Raw genomic sequence first — 17,500 nt, 5'->3', positions numbered from 1 at the left:
TAGTAGTAGTCAAAGCAGTGGATGTCACCTGGTCGTGTCACAAATGTGTGATACCCTGCCAACGGGTTCCAATGTGAAATGATAACCAGATAATCATATCTCATCGCAATAAGTCAACCGTGATAATCTCTGCGATAAAGGAGAGCGATGTGCGACCACCCAACCAACCCTCCCACACACGCACACATGCATACATATGTATATGTATATACACACACGCGCACACACACACAAATAATACCGTACAAAGATTTCAAAATAAGTAGGTCTTGTCCTGTCAGTTTCCTTTTAAATATATATACATGCGGGTCTATGTATGTGTACATATGTGTGTGCGTACGTGCGCGTGCGTGTGTGTGTATGTGTGTGTGTGTCAAAATGTATGCAGAGAACACAGAAAATATATTTAAAATGACCGTAATTTAGTTTTTTGAAATATATAAATTTGTAAATATGTATTATTTTTCCCTCTTTTTTTACGATGCGTACATTAAAACATGATGGTTTATTTCAGAAAGACTGTAAGCATATTTTCACACCCGTTTATTATTATATTATTATTGGTGCATGCTTAACAAATTCTCTTCGCAAGTACATGCTTTTGAGTTCGTTCACACAGCAAGACACCATAAACAAACGTCTTCTACCATAGCCTCGAAGTCAACTAAAGCATTTTGTATCTAATTAAGAAAACAAAAGCTACGTGGAATCCTCCTTGAAGGGACATCTCTGTTGTTGGATAGTATACTTAATTTGTCATGCTACCATTGTTTTAAAAGTACCCACTGGTCATTAGCTGCCAGTAGTCCACACTTCTAATTTTTTAAAATTTAACTCATGTTGTTATATACACTCTTGTTTATCGTCGGCGGCGGTTTTATCTCGTATCCTAGTATTTATTTTCTTTGCCGAACGCTTCCTCTGTGGTGATGGCGATGATGACCATAGATCAATTCTTGCATAGAAGAGTCGATGGCATTGACTGCATGTTGGTAGAGGAGGAGGTTGATGTTGTCGAGCCTTTCTCTCTTGTCGCTTGATTTCTTCCGTTTCTCTTCTGGTAGCTGTGGGATGACGTCAGCAGCTGGGTGAGCTGACCGGAAATTGGGGAAACAGGAAGGGAGCAGCCGTGAGTCGCGCGCAGTGAGCGGCGATTTCTGCCTTTCGAACCAGGGTCGTCGACGTGTCAAGACGGGGGAAGACGTTGCTAAGGTTGGGTGAAGCAGCTGCTATCTTTAGCGTTCGGGTCGGGGCTGTGTCGAAGGATCCGTTACCACTGAAGGGTTTCCAACGAATCATATTCTATGTGCCATTTCCTAAAAATAGTGGCCGGAGACTGTTGATTCCCCTCACTTGCAATGGTTTGTTCATATTCTTCAATTAAGGAAAAACTCTCTTTACTGTCATTGGCGCCTTCTAAAGAGAAATCAACACATTTTCCTGCCAGGAATATACGACACACTTATCGTTAACGCCAAGTCTCCTGTGATGTGACACAATTAATAATAACATATAATATTTAGTGGTAACATATAATATTTCTATTTATAATAATGTAATAATGCTGGGCGGTGGGGTTGCGCAATATTCGAAGGTGACAAACACCAATATATATTTATTTATGTTTAATTTTATATCACAAATGGTAATCAATAGCACCATTGGTTTCTGTATACAAAGACTGGAAAGATTTTTGGCCACCATTGTAAACAACTAAAAATAATAGGGAAATAAGATAAGTGGGTCAAGCACGTATTCTTACATAAAGAAGAACATTTTAGTTCCCATACTCCATCCTTCCTTTATTTATCCTATTTGAATTATTTCTCTTAACTCATTATGTGTTTTTTACTTATACAAGCCAAAATCTTCAGAGTTATTTTTCTATATGTAAACATTATTGTTAACTGGTCAAAGCAGGTTTCTATAAGTTTTACTTCGTCGATGATATTTAATAAACTTCAAAAGTGTCCATAGTTGTTCTTAAGCATATACATTTCGGAAAATTGGTTTTGTGTTTTGTGTGTGTGTGTGAAATGAAAATGTTATGTAACTGCTTAATGAATCGCTGTTGTATTGCCAGTGGTGGCCAAGAGAACAGTATATATATATTTGAATTGTTTTATTTTGACCTTACACTCTTGTCACATTGTCACACGATTTCATTTCCGTATCCCATTTACATGAACTGTGGTTGATGATATGACTACTCACCGAAGCATCTGTACGTATATTGAGGGTAGTGGTGTAGGATGAATAGAATATTTATTGTTAACAATAACTATTTATATCGAAGTTTCTCCGATATAAGCTTCTCAAAACTGTTATACACACCACACACACATACATCTATATATATATATATATATATATATCTATATAATATATATATATATATATATATATCAGAGACAAAGTATACGTACACCGCTATATATATATATATATATATAATCAGCCGAAATTGCGAGGATGATCCGGTTCTTGACTAAGGATAGAAAGCGTCTTTGTTTTTTAGTATCGTCTATCTGGATGTTTTGTTGTCTTTTTTTGTATCACCTAGTTGTCCGGATGTTTCGCGTTCTTGTCCCATTTTGTATTTTATAATATATGAAAGATCGTTAGCCACTATACACATTTTTTTCTCTCCTTGTTTTCTGTGTCCCTTTCTGTAGAAGAGCGTAGGCTCGAAACATAAAAGACTTCTATTCCTGAGCGTTATACTAATACACCTGTTTGTTTTGTACACCACCTATCTTCGTCTTTTGTTGTTTTTTCGTAAACTCTCCCCTTATATATATATATATATTATTATAGATTATATATATATATATATACACCCGGTTTCGATGTATCCATCTTATTAAATACTAAAAGAATTGGGGGGGGGGTCAAAGACCAAAAAATCAGGGGTTAACAGTTAGTACCCATATTTTAGTTCTTAGTGACATTTTACTTTTGAGTTGTTCTCTTATACATGTTTTGTCTATATAGGTTTGGGTAGAGTTCAAGAGTTCAAGTTTCAGGAATTATATTGAAAAAGAAGTCTTTCGAATTGAATAAGAAGGGTCTATTCAGGTAGTGGCCAGTTGTGTGTGCGTGTGTGTGTGTATGTGTTTGGAATATATTGTCAACACATTTTTCTTCTTTAGCTCTATTGAGAAAATATGGTTTAGTTGTCACACAAACAAAATAATACACACATACACACACACAGACAGCTGACCATATCCTCTCAATAGAAAAAAGGAGAAAAATGCTTTGACAATATATCTCAAACACACACACACACACACACACACAGCTGACCATACCCTACAACACCCCTGCACACTCACACACTCACAGAGACAAAACAATACGCACACACCACACACACACAAGAAAGCAAATGGAAAATAATTCCTCCTAAATTCTTTGAATGACCATCTTAAAAAACTCTCAATAGAAAAAGAAAAATGTTTTGACAATATATTTCAAACACACACACACGCCGCACACGCACACAGGTCACCACAACCTTCCTATTCAATTCGAAAGACTTCTTTTTCAATAGAATTCCTGAAACTTGAACTCTTGAACTCCACCCTAACCTACATAGACAAAACATGTATAAGAGAACAATTCAAAAGTAAGATTTTACTAAGAACTAAAAAATGGGAGCATACTGTTACCCCCTGTTTTTTTTTGGGGGGGGGGTCCTTCACTCCCCCCACAATTCTTTTAAATGTTTGATAAGATAGATACAGTGAAACCTGCTATATTTTAAATTAATCACTGTAACAAACATATTCAACATTCTCTAAAATATACTTCTGTGCCTTTTCCAACTTAATTTCCTTTTTTAACCATAACTTTTTCTTTGCATGGATTCTTACACTTTCCCAGTTATATACGCACACACACTTATTTGAAAATGGATGCGTCCGTTTAATTAAATAATAAATTTATATAATATATATATATATATATATACATATATATATATATATATATATATATATCTATATATACATACATATATATATATATATTTTTTCTGCCCTTACCTTCGAAACACGCATTGAGTCGAACCATGGGCAGCTGATGAAGGGAATATTCCTTGTATTGTTTGTCTTGTACTCTGTTTTTTCGTTGTTAAAAAAAGTTCGTTTCCTGTTTGCTTTTATGTTTTTGTTTCTCGTTGTGTTCTACGTTTATTTGTGGTGTCCTGTACTCATATATATATATATATATATATATATATATATATATATATATATATATTATATATATATATATGCATGTATATATACATATATATATATATACATATATATATATATATGTATATATATGCATATGTTTTATTTGTTAAATTGTTATTATATGGCTGAGCAAGACACCTGATGAAGGCTGGAGGGTATATCAGCCGAAATGTGTTAACAACAAACAAGATGAAGACAAATATCGTCAAGTGTAAATAATATATGTATATATATAAGTATATATATATGTATATATGTATATAAGTATATATATAAGTATATAAGCCTTTGATAAAGTCGACCATGGTATGATCTGTCACAAACTGCGTGGTCTCGGCATAGGCGGAAAACTTGGAGAGTGGCTGCACAACTTCCTAAAAGACAGAAAACAGGCAGTTGTGAGCAATGGAGCCATCTCCAAGGGAACACAAATAACAAGCGATGTCCCACAGGGCACTGTCTTGGGGCCACTGATGTTCATAGTGGCCCTTTCAGACATGCCTTTAGTTGCTACGATGATCACCCTTGCTAGCTATGCAGATGACACAAAAGTCTCCCACGCAATACAAAACCCTGAAAATATTGCGCATCTGCAACAGGAGTTGGACACAATATACAGATGGGCTGAGGACAACAACATGCTGTTTAATGCAGGTAAGTTCCAGGCCTTGCGCTACTGGCACACAAAGGTAAACGACGTGCAGACTGGATACACAGGCCCAGGAAGAATTGCAATCCCTTAGTCAAAATCAGTGCGTGACCTGGGAATTGACATGAGCAATGATGCATCTTTCCAAGTGCATATTGCTAATCTGGTGATAAAATGCAGACGGCTAGCTGGATGGATTCTCCGAACTTTCAGAACAAGAGAGAAGGAGACACTGGTGGTCCTATGGAAAACATTCGTCCTCAGCCGCTTGGACTAATGCTCCCAACTATGGTCACCACACAATATAAAACTAACAGCAGAACTCGAAGCAATTCAGAGAAGCTACACAAAGAAAATCGTCTCAATGCAAAATATCAGCTACTGGGAAAGACTGAAGGTATTAAACCTCTTCTCCCTAGAGCGGAGGCGGGAGAGATATGCGGTGATATACATCTGGAAAATCCTGGAGGGTCTTGTCCCAAACTTTGGCATTCAAAGTTACCCCAACCGCAGAACGGGGTGCCACTGCATGGTGCCAAAGATTCCAACATCACCATCAAAATACAGGTCCAGATACTGCAACAGCTTGGGTTTCAGAGGACCACAGCTCTTTAACATCCTCCCTAAATGCCTGAGAGACTTACATGGTGTGGATGTGGGTTTCTTTAAAGCTAAACTGGATCTCTTCTTGTCGGGAGTCCCAGATGAACCTACCTCACGACAGGAGACGCAGATGCGGGCAGCAGCGTCGAACTCCCTTGTTGATCAAGTGCCACGAATCAGAGATGGATTCACATATTAGTGTAGCTCATTCAGCGGTGGTGCCCCAGCATGGCCGCGGCCTCCGGGCTAAAACATTTTTAAGGATTTAAGGATGTATATATATATACATACATACACACATACACATACATACACAGAGTCAGGGCGACCAGAATACAGTCATGTGTGAGGGAAGGAGAGGCTGTCGTTGCATGACACGTGTCTAAACACTTCTGTGTCGTGAGGAATTTTTCAAGATTGAAGAATGAATTAAGACGGCAACTGATTAAATAAAGGAGCGACGAAAGTTTGGAAAAAGAAACTAAAGGGTATTACTAAATCATATGGAAGATCAAGGGTCATAGGAACGAAGAATTGTGGGCTAGAGATGTAACTCTGATTGATAGAATGAACAGGTCGCTTTTAAAAAGATTGCCAAAGCCAATATCTCAGTAAAAAAAAAGTAAACAAAACGCATACAGCAATAACAACAACAGCAACAACAGCAACAACAACATGAAAAACAAAATACAGCTTCTTACACCACACAAGGTACCGAAAGACCATAAACAAGGTATTATTTAGAATTAAATCTAATCTCAAACACCTGAAATGTATATCCTGTTGACGATTATGATTATGATTATTATTATTATTATTATTATTATTATTATTATTATTATTATTATTATTATTATTATTATTATTATTATTATTATTATTATTATTATTATTATTATTATTAGATGCCATGAAAAAAATCCCTTTACAAATCCCTTTACAAATCCCTGGATGTGCAAATATTTGTCAGCCCGGATTTGAAATGTAAATCAACTGAAGATTTAATAAAAACGATAATTTAAATACTTTTAATAATAATAATAATAATAATAATAATAATAATAATAATAATAACAAAAGCAACAACAAGTATACAGAGATTATGAGGGGTTTATCCCTTATATAGGGATATCATCTTTGGGATTTATACATTGGTTTAGCAAGAGATGTACGTAGGTATGTTATCAGTAGGATAATCTTATTTACTTTAAACCCTTGTACAGATAGATAGATAGATAGATGATAGATAGATAGATAGATAGATAGATAGATAGATAGATAGATAGATAGATAGATAGATAGATATTGGAGAGGCTGCTAGAGATGGTGGGGTTAGTGATGGTGGTGATAATGTTGGTGGTGTAGGGTAGTCTGCTGTTCTTAATGTAGTAGTTCTGATAGAAGTTAAATTGGTGGTGGTAGAGGTAATTGTTTTAGTACTTGTGGTGTTAGTATTGATGTTGATGGTGGGGGGGGGTGAATGAAAGTGGTAATAATTATGAGGTTAGTATTAGTTACATTGTCCTGAAGTAAATATGAGGCTGTGAGGTTCATGCATTTCCCAAGTGGTGATGTGAGGGAAGTAAGCATACATCAACTGAAAATCGAAAGTATACAGCAATCTCGATTCTTTCTAAACTTACGTGCTGTTTTATGATGTTCACCATTATTGGAAGTGACTATTAACCATCAAAGACTGAGTGTTCGGATTCAGTTCTGCTACTGTCAAAGCATTGCCATTTGGTTATTCTATTCACACCTTTATTTTAACTATTAAAAAAACATTCATTTTGTATCCCATGACATTCTCTTTAAGATCACCCATCCTGCAAGAGATAGCTGCTAAGTCTTTCTGAAATCGTACCTTACTGACTTTAAAAGAAAGAAAGGACACGTTAGACAATTTAGAGTTAGATATATTTGAAAATACAGCTAGTCGGAACGCCTTTGATCATAAATCCTGCACAATCTTGGGTTAAATAACAAAATATACCACACAATAATACTACATGATACTGTATCACATGACACAGCTCCACGTGAGACTACATCATATACCACGTTATACAACATCACCACACAGCACGTAATACTGCACCACACACCATATGGCACTAAACCATATCATGTGACACTACATCATCACACCACATGAGACTACACCACTAGAAATAGCAGGCGAATCTCTCTCAAACGATTCCTCCACCGTCTTTAGAAAGGGACACGTATTGTACAACAATAACAACACAGCACAACACGACCTAAGAAAGGAGCCTCTACAGCTCGCACAATCTGCGAAAATAACTACCATATCTTCTTCTCATCACGCTACACCCTTTTAAAACAAGAGCGACACATTAAATAATGCAATTCTAATTACATCTAAAAACCGACGTGATGTTCATGGCTGGAATAGTTTTCATCTGTGGTCTCCTATGTCAGATTTGACCTGGTTTTTTTATACAACTGTCGAATCAACAAATCATATCACAATTTGGGACAACTAGACAGGTCATTGAGTGCTTTACTGCAACAACTGAGATAAGATCTGTCCTGGATCTCTCACATCTATATCTCCACAATATTCCCCCCAGATATTGACCTCTTGGTCAGATATCAGGCACGTCAAATTCGAAGCGGTGGTGGGGGTGGGACCCATCGGGCCAAACTCTTCCGTCCCAGACCATTTTTTATCTGTTATTTTTCCAATGCCTGAAACAAATGTTTCAGGCATTGGACTGCGGCCAATGCTGGGGTACTGCCTTGAAAGGTTTAGTTGAGCAACTCAACCCCAGTACTCTTTTTAAAGCCTGTTACTTACTTATTCTATCGGTTTCTTTTTGCTGAAACGCTAGGTTACGGGGACGCAAACGAAGCTAACATGAGTCATCAAGTTGTTGAGGGGGAGCACAGACACAAGCATAAAGACTCATACACACGTACATCGACATACGTACACAGACAAAAATACACACAGGCAGATACATACATACATACATACATACATACACACACACACATACATACATACATACATACATACATACATACACACATGCATACATACATACATACATACATACATACATACATACATACATACATACATAGAGAGATAGATAGAAAGTTAGACGACAGACTTCTTTCAGTTTCCGTCAACGCACCCCAACATTTTCTGTAACAGCTGATACTCAGATATTTATATTGAACATTAGTCTCAGCAAAATATTAGCAACACCATCCTCACCATTCTTGGCTTTGTAAAGGTCATGGACACTACCAGCCTTTAGCTTATAAAGAGAAAGAAAGAGTGGGGGGTGAGAGTGTGTGTGAGTATCAAAATGTATTAGAGGTGAATGATTTGTAAAGGCAGAGGATAAAGTAGCCTCTCTGTTCTGTTCTAAGTTGCACTGTTGTGTGTATGTGTATATAGATGTGTGTGTTTGTGGTATGTGTACTTGCTGGGTTTAGAGAAATGAGTAGTGTTCAGACACAGTCAAAGGGCTTGGCTTATAACATTTTTTTTTCACCAAACTTTTCTAAACTAAGAGTCCACTGCTGAGTGACTTAAGACAGCAGGTCGCCAGTAGATGTGGATTTGTGGTCACTGAGAATAAAGAGACAGAGATAGAAACTCAAAGCACTACAGATGGTCATTGTTAACAGCTGTCTTTATTACCTTAGAGTTGTTAGAGGTGAGACCAATAATACTGCAGTTGGCTAGGTGAGATGAATCGCCTTTCTTTGTATGTGTTCCTAAATATCGGGGTATGTCACCACTAAAATTTAAAGAATTTGGTAATCATAGACAAGGTTGAGGGCACAATCTTTGAGTGTAATACAAACGGCATTGTCAGACCCGATAGCCTTGTTAGTTTAAAACTACTGGTGATATTTCCACACACTGTACGTGAAAATATGGGTTTGGGAATCTGTTATATGGAAGGGAATAGATTTGGAGGGGAATGGCCAACGAGTAGACTCCGCACAGTTGGTGCAGATTCTTTCTGCAAGGGATTAAAATAATCGGCTATTATTTGAGAGACTGGAAAAGCTTCAGAAGCGTGTAATGCACAAAAGCAACATTTGCACGCAAATCAGGTGGGCAGGCCTCCTTCTTAGAATGCCTGATACGCGACTCCCCAAGTGACAGTTTTACAGCGAACTGGCGGAAGGCAAACGCGCAAGACGGACAAAAAAGCGATCGAAGGACACGCTCGAAGCCTCACTGAAGAGATTTTAAATTAACTCCGATACCTGGGGAACGCAAGCACAAGACGGTCCTGCCTGGTGAAGTTGCACCTACAGAGGTACAACCTCCTTCGAAAAGAACAGGATTGCAGGGACATAAAGAAAACGCGAACTACGCAAATCCAAATCTCCTTGCCTTCAGTCCCAACAGACCATTAATGCCTGACCTATGGAAACGCCTTCCAAGCAGGCATCGGACTGCTTGGTCACAGTCAGACACACCGTGCCCCAGCTTTTTCCACGTGATGCCTTGCCTTTGTTCATCGTCGACAACAACGGGCCAACTAATAATTATATATATATATATATATTCGTATATGTTTCTACATATAAACATACGCATTTATATATACATACGAATATATACATACGCATATATACATACGCATATATACATATGCATATATATATATATAATATATATATATATATATATATATATATATATATATATTATATATATATATACGCATTTTTGTTATTTGCATTGGCCATTCTACTATACAGTAGGTTTTCAAATACTTTAAACAATTTTACTCACAGGCTGCACAGAGTTTTGCACGTTATATTCATTGAACACAACTATTTGGCTTGAGTCACTGCTTCAGTCAATATTTTTGTACAGAATGTTACGTTATTGCTGTTGTTGTTGTTGTGGTTGATTTTGTTGATGCTGTTATTGTTGCTGTTGCTCCTGTCCTTGTTGTTGTTGTTAATGTTGCTGCTTTTGTTGTTGCTGTTGCTCTTGTTGCTGTTGCTCTTGTTATTGTTGTGAAATAAAATTGTTTTCATGGAAACATTAAGAAAATGAGTTGATGTCTCTTATTAATTTGCATGAGTTAGCAAATTGCAGGCAGTTATTCATTAATTTAAGGAGAATTTTCCTTTTTTTATCTCATGTATTACATGAAATGAAGAATACGTAAGCAGAGCCAGTAAAAACAAATCATCTTACCGATTGACTATTGAACGAATATCGATTTTCTAGCTAGTTAATGAGACATTTGTCAATCGTGGACGGCGAACAAGATTTTGTATTCTACAGTAAGATTTACCAATGAACAATAGTTCAGTAACTGGAAAATTGCAGAAGAGATGTTTCTCTATTCTACAATTTTTTTGATTAACGTTCCAGTCGTCGATAAGTGCCAAAAGAATCTCCTTGTAGATCCTCAGCCTGTTGTGAAGAACAATTCGGTGTTGACTTTGATACACATATCTTAGAGTTCCTTAAAATTTTTTCTTACAGAATTCCTCGTCCGTCAATACCAGCAGTGTTTCTGTACCATAAAACAGACAATAGTAGGTATGATGTTACGAATACTATAAAGTAATGTATAATTTCTTATATAATTATATTTTATTTGAAAGTCAAGATTTGCAACCCACATATTTGCCGAAGTCTATATATATATATTAATAATATATATATTATATATATATAATAGATAGATGATAGATAGATAGATAGATAGATAGATAGATATAGATAGATAGATAGATAGATAGATAGATAGATAGATAGATAGATAGATAGATAGATATATAGATATAGATAGATATATAGATATATATGTATATATATACGGTTTTATACATTTTTCGCTTTACGATAACTCGGAGGACACCTACAAATCTGAACAAATATAAAAGTCTATAGATAGATAGATAGATAGATAGATAGATAGATAGATAGATAGATATGTTTCTTTATTAGCCACACAGGGCTGCAGATAGAACAAATTACAAGGTAGAGCTTTTCTTTTGAAGGTTTAAAAAAAAAAAAAAAAAAAAAAAGAAGGAAGGGGAGTTTCGATCAAAAGGGATCGTAAAAGGAGAGAAAGAGGACAAAAAAAGGGGGGGTTAAAAAAAAAAAAAAAAAAAAAAAAAAAAAAGGGGGAGAGGAAAAAAAAATTGATCAATAGGGATCGTTATCACAGAAATGTCAATATGAAGTGTAAAGGGGAGGACAGGTGAGGTTTACCCGTGGAAAGAAAAGCCTACGGAAAAGACCACGGTAACCTCGGTCAATGAAGTCACATTTTATATTTCTTTTTTTTTTTTTTTTTTTTTTGCAAATAAGCAACTCTGTTTTCGATTTCTGGGTTCATAGGACTATGCTCAAGGTGGCTTCGTCATTCATACGTGCCATTCTTGCTACATTCACCCATCTTTTTTTAAAACATTCGCTAGACAAAACTTGCCTCTCTACTCTCACTTTCCTTTTCAAGTGGTACTTGAAGAAGTTGATGAGAGATTGACCAGAGAGGAAAGTGTTTGTCTCCAATCCTTTCAGACGCGTCCACCAGATACATTCTTTCGCCATAGCCACAAGGATGATGAAAATAGCTCTTCCTTCCCGTTTGAAGGAAGGAGGCGTGACAATATTGACGATAGACTCAGCTGATAAACCGACTCGTCCCACACGTGACAGCAGTTGTTCGACATAAGCCCACAGGTCGGAAATTGTTGGACACTGAACGAGTGCGTGCAGAACGGTTTCGTCGCTCTGACCGCATCTCGGGCAGGTCGGCCCCGTGTTTCTCGAGCCGTGTCTGTAGAGCTTATCCCGAACGGGTAGCGCTTCTCGGTAGCACTGCCAGGCCAGGGATCTCTGGAAGTTGTCCATGGGCCCTGGCCCGAAAGTCGTCCCGAACAGGCGGGTCAGGTACTCCTCGTCGACGTCCAGGTTCGCCCCGAGCTCGTCGTCGTACCTCCCCTCCACTAACCCCTATAGAATGCTTTGGTTGTGTTGAAGTCACTTAAGGTCGACCCAGGACGGCAGAGTTGCTTGAGAGCAACGCGACACTCGCGGTGCCATTCGCCCTTCCTCGGCCTCTTTTTGATCCACGACTGCAGTTCGGTCATGGAGACGAGCTGCGGGAAAGCGTGCCTCACAAACGGCGACCACACCTGTTCACCGTCGTCTACATAGAGCCAGAGATGTCGCAGTCTCAGCGCGTGTCTGCGCATCATCAACCACGGCATGCCCAGCCCTCCTTTTAACGGTGTTTTGACAGCAAATGGATCGCCTGACCATCGGGACGCATCCTTTCCACAAGAAGCGAAAGAGGATGCGTTGTAGTTTGGTGATGGTAGGGTCGGGACAAGGTACGACGGTCAGGCGGTAGTAGATGACGGACGCGATGTACGTGTTCGCCACCTCCGCTCGACCTTTTAGTGACAGTTTCTCTCGGCCCATTGCCGGGCGAGAGTGACCACCCTACTCGTTATCTCGTTCCAGTTCTTCTCCACTTGGAGGTCCGGACCAAACCAGACCCCGAGCAACTCAACCGGGCCGTCGGTCCAGCGTCCCACGACGGAGGCGCTGTGTGACGGCATGGGCTTGCTTCTCCAGGTGCCTAGTCGCAAGCCCACTGACTTTTCCCGGTTGATTTTCGCTCCTGTCACCGCTTCGTAGTTTTTCAGTGTCTCACCGACCAGCTCGATGTGCTCGTGGCTTGACACTATGACGGTGACGTCGTCCGCGTATGCAGACACGCTCGTCCCGCATCCCAATTCTCGCGGGATGCCCCTTAGAGTCGCCAGCTTCCGCAGTAGTGGCTCAAGAGTCAATACGTATAGAAGCGCCGAGAGGGGGCATCCCTGACGGACCGAACGTGCAATGTCGAAAGGTCTCGATAGATGTCCATTTACGCGAATTACCGAACGGATGCCTCTGTACAAGGCAGCTATCCAGCCGCGGAAGACGGGACCGAAACCAGCCGCTCTCAGGACTGCCTCCAAGTATCGATGGTCTACCCTATCAAAGGCTTTCGATTGATCCAAGTTGATCAGGGCCCCACCCATGCCAGGTTCGTTAACTACCCTGTCTATGATGTAGCGCATCAGATGGAGGTTGTCATGGATGGTCCGGCCTGGCACGGCGCATGTTTGCGCCTTGTCGACCAGTTTCTCGATGACAAGCGCCAACCTCTTGGCTAACACCTTGGCCAAAATTTTCAAGTCTGCATTAAGCAGAGTGATGGGCCTAAAGTTATCTATTACATTTCCCTTGTTTAGATCTTTCTTCAGCAGTGTTACGGCTCCTCGGCTCACAAAACCAGGAATGCTCCCGTTTTGCTGCCAGTTGCAGTACACCGCCGCCAAGAGATCTCCAAACAAGTCTGGCATACAATTGTAAAGCTCGTAGGGTAGACCATCCAAACCCGGTGATTTGTCCCTCGAGCATTCTGCCATCGCTTCCCGCACTTCCGCCGCCGTGATGGCACCTTCGCAGCACCCTGCCTTTCTTGTCGAGAGTCGTGGTAGGCTATGTAGGTAGGCACTGAAGTCCACCCTACGTTCTTGCCCTCCACTCGTTCCGAACAGTCGGGCAAAATGTTGCTGAAAGGCCTCACACATTTTATTTGGCTCGAGCAATTCGCGCCCCTGTTCATCTACCAGTGACCGAATGGTGGCTTTGTTGCCCTGTTGCGTCTCTGCCACCCGGGCCTCTCTCGCGGCTCCAACACCTTCGTTCCTTAGAGCACGCATCCTAGCTCTGACAGCACATCCTTCGTGTTTGGCGTTGAAGTGTTGGTCGAGGGCCAACCTCGCCGCCAAAACGTCGGATGCGATGCCGCTTCTAATTGCCTCTTCTAGCTTCTTACTAGCTCACCCTCTACTCTATTTCTATCTATGGCTAGTGCTTTGCTGTACCTAATCGCTTCTGCTTTTACTGCTCTCTTGAGGGCAAACCACCATTTGTTGTTGATGATGGCTCCCGTCAAAGCCCTCTTTACTAGTGTGCTAATCCGGTCTCTGAAAACCTGTCTCGATGGGAAAGACGCGTTTAGTTTCCAGTACCGGGACCCTGCCTAAGTGTCTTACCTAAGTCTAGCGTACATGTCACAAGTTTGTGATCCGTGTAGCTGACTATGTGGAAATGTGGACATCCTATGCTATCTCTATCTACTGTCCTACACAGTATCCTATCTAGATACGATCTCGACGACCCGATGCGGTTGCTCCATGTCCACGTTGGCGCATTCGGGTGGTCTAGTCGGAACCTGTCAGACAGTTGAAAGCGTCTGAGCAGGTCTCTGAGGCATTTGCATCCCCGTCTATTCCTATCTCTACCCACGTAGTCTACATGCGTGTCCAAGGTAGCATTCCAATCCCCCACTAAGAGTAAAGGACGAGACGTTCCCAAGAAAACTTCTAGACGTTGAAAAAATCCGCCCGACCTGTTAAGGGCGGTGCGTAAACTGATACGAGTCGAAAAGCGCACCCATTGCTGCCGTCGACATCCAGGACGACCAGTCTACCCTCCGGGTCTACGAATATTGTCCTTACTTTGAGATCCAGACTCTTGTGAAAAAGTACCGCGGTGCCACTACCCCTACCGCCATCTCTCGCAGACAGGGGGAAAAATAAATGTTGAACTGTCCGCCAAACATGGTCTTTAGGGCCCGCGGATTGTGGAGTCTGGTCTCGCTTATGGCTATGATTTCTAACTTATGTGACTTTATGTCATTTAAGAGGTACCCTTGTTTCCAAGGGGACCCCAAGCCACGCGCATTTACACAACCAATCTTGATCATAGTTCTAATGAATTAGAATACAGAGGGTTACTTACTGCTCGAAAGTTTTTGCTTTCTCCTCCGTTGGTTTGTCCTCGAGAAGATCCCAGTACAGTTTCTTTGTGAGATATTTTTGGCATTTACCAACCGCACTGGGGAAAATGCCTTTGAGTGTGTGGTGCAGACTTTTGGAGATGTGTAATATTTTGATGTGGTCTGGTGGTGTTGTGTATGGGTGATTGTTTGTTTTTATGTCCTCTTCTGTTATGTTTGTTTTTGATTGGATGTATTCCATCAAATTTTGTTTTTTTGTGTCTATGGCTGTGAGCATGTTTGCTGTATATGTTTTTGTGGTGTTGGTGTGGCTGTTGTTTGCGTTGGGTTTTGAAATGTCTTCGGGAGATGTATTTCCCCCTGCTTTGTTCGTGTTTGCATTTGGTTTGGTTGTGTTTCTGCTCTTTATTTTCCTTCTTTTTGTAGCTATTTGCCATTCCTCACTGTTTCGTCTTCCGACGAAATTTCTGAGGAATCAGAAGGGGGTAGGGGTATGTTGTGGGCTTCTATGTATGTCTGTGTAAGTGGTTGTGTTGTTGTTTTCGTTGTTGTTGGTTGTTGAGTGTTTGTGTGTGTTGAGTGCGGTATAAGGGATGGGGGATCAGTTTGTGTGTGTTTTCTTTGTTTTTTTTTCTGTTCCTTTGGTTTTGCTGTCGTTCTTGGTGTTGGAATTGGTTTATTTGTTGTTGGTGGTGATGATTCTGTTCTTGGCGCTGGTGTTGGTGTTGTTTGGTTGGGTTGGCTTGTTCTTTGTTGTTTTTCCTGCATTTCCGCATACAGCTTCTTGACTAGCTGTCCATATTGTGGTGTGGGCAATAATCCTGGCTTTTGTGATTTTTCCTGTGGCTGTTGTTGTTGTTGTAATTTTGCGGCGGATTTGCACTCCTTTTTGAGGTGTGCCTCACTGCCACATGTATAGCATCGTGGCCTTCTGCCCTCGACTACTACGTATAACTTGCGGCCATCCTCAAGATGTACGTGGGTGGGGATTTTATTTATGTCTCTTGACTTATGTGGAAGAGGAACTCTATTCTCTTTCCCAGCCAGTCCTTGTTTTCCGAAACACCGATATCTAGGATGTTTAAGTCCTCCATTTCGGATGTTAATGCGGATGTAATCCACAGTGTTGTAGTCACTTGGGGGACACCACTGATAATGACTTTCGTCACCTTCTGGCCGAGGTAACTCGGTGTCAACGTTAGTTCATCAGAATGAAGGGTTATCGTTGAGAATTTCTTCGCCAACTCTTCATTCTGAAAAACCACCTGTACGTGTGCGAACTTGTTCGCCCAAGTCACACAATCCTTGTATCCCCAGATGGGGCGTAAGCACTTTTCGACTTTGTCTGTGCTTGCCTTTTCTGGACTTTTTGTTTTTTTATTTGTGATTTTATATACAATTGTCTTTTTTTTCTCCTCATTCAGTATGTGCTGAGGTATGTGTAAGAGTATTTTTCCGTTTTGATTTGTAATAAGGTTTCTGCAATCTTTAATCTGTTGTGTAGTAAACGAAACTTTGTTATTCCTTTTCTTTTATCGCCTCGGCGAAGTTTGTTGTTGTTTGTTATTGTTGTTACTGCGCGGTGGTGTTGGTGTTGATGGCAGGGGGGTGGGGTTGTAGGTTTGTGGTTGCTGATTATGCAACTAGCAAGGGGTGGAAAATTGCCTGCGTAATTTAGTCCTGCATTAGCGCAAATTTCGGCATTTCGTTTGCTTGTCGTCGTTATTTTTTCACTTGTTGGTGATGGAGTGAGCAGTGGTTGAAGGGAATTGTTGTTGTCGTCGTTGTTGTTGTTGTTGTTGTTGTTGTTATTGTCGTTCTTGGTGACGGCGGTGGTGTTGGTAGTATTAGTAGCATTGACGGCACGGTCTTTGGTGGCGGTGATGGTGATGCTGGTGTTGTTATTGGTGGCGATATCTTTAGTAGGGATTAGATAGATAGATAGATAGATAGATAGATAAGTTTCTTTATTAGCCACACAGGGCTGCACACAGATGGGACAAGTTACAAGGTAGAGCTTTTCTTTTGGGGGATGAAAAAAACAAAAAACAAAAGAAACAAAAAAAAACAAAAAAAATGGGTGGCGTAGGTTTTCGATCAAGAGGGATCGTAAAAGGGAAGAAAAGAACAAAAATAAATAAATAAATAAAATAAAATATAAAAAAAGAAAA

This window comes from Octopus sinensis, linkage group LG4 (assembly GCF_006345805.1).
Source record: "Octopus sinensis linkage group LG4, ASM634580v1, whole genome shotgun sequence".
NCBI lineage: Eukaryota > Metazoa > Mollusca > Cephalopoda > Octopoda > Octopodidae > Octopus > Octopus sinensis.
Note: the sequence above shows the minus strand (reverse complement) of the source record.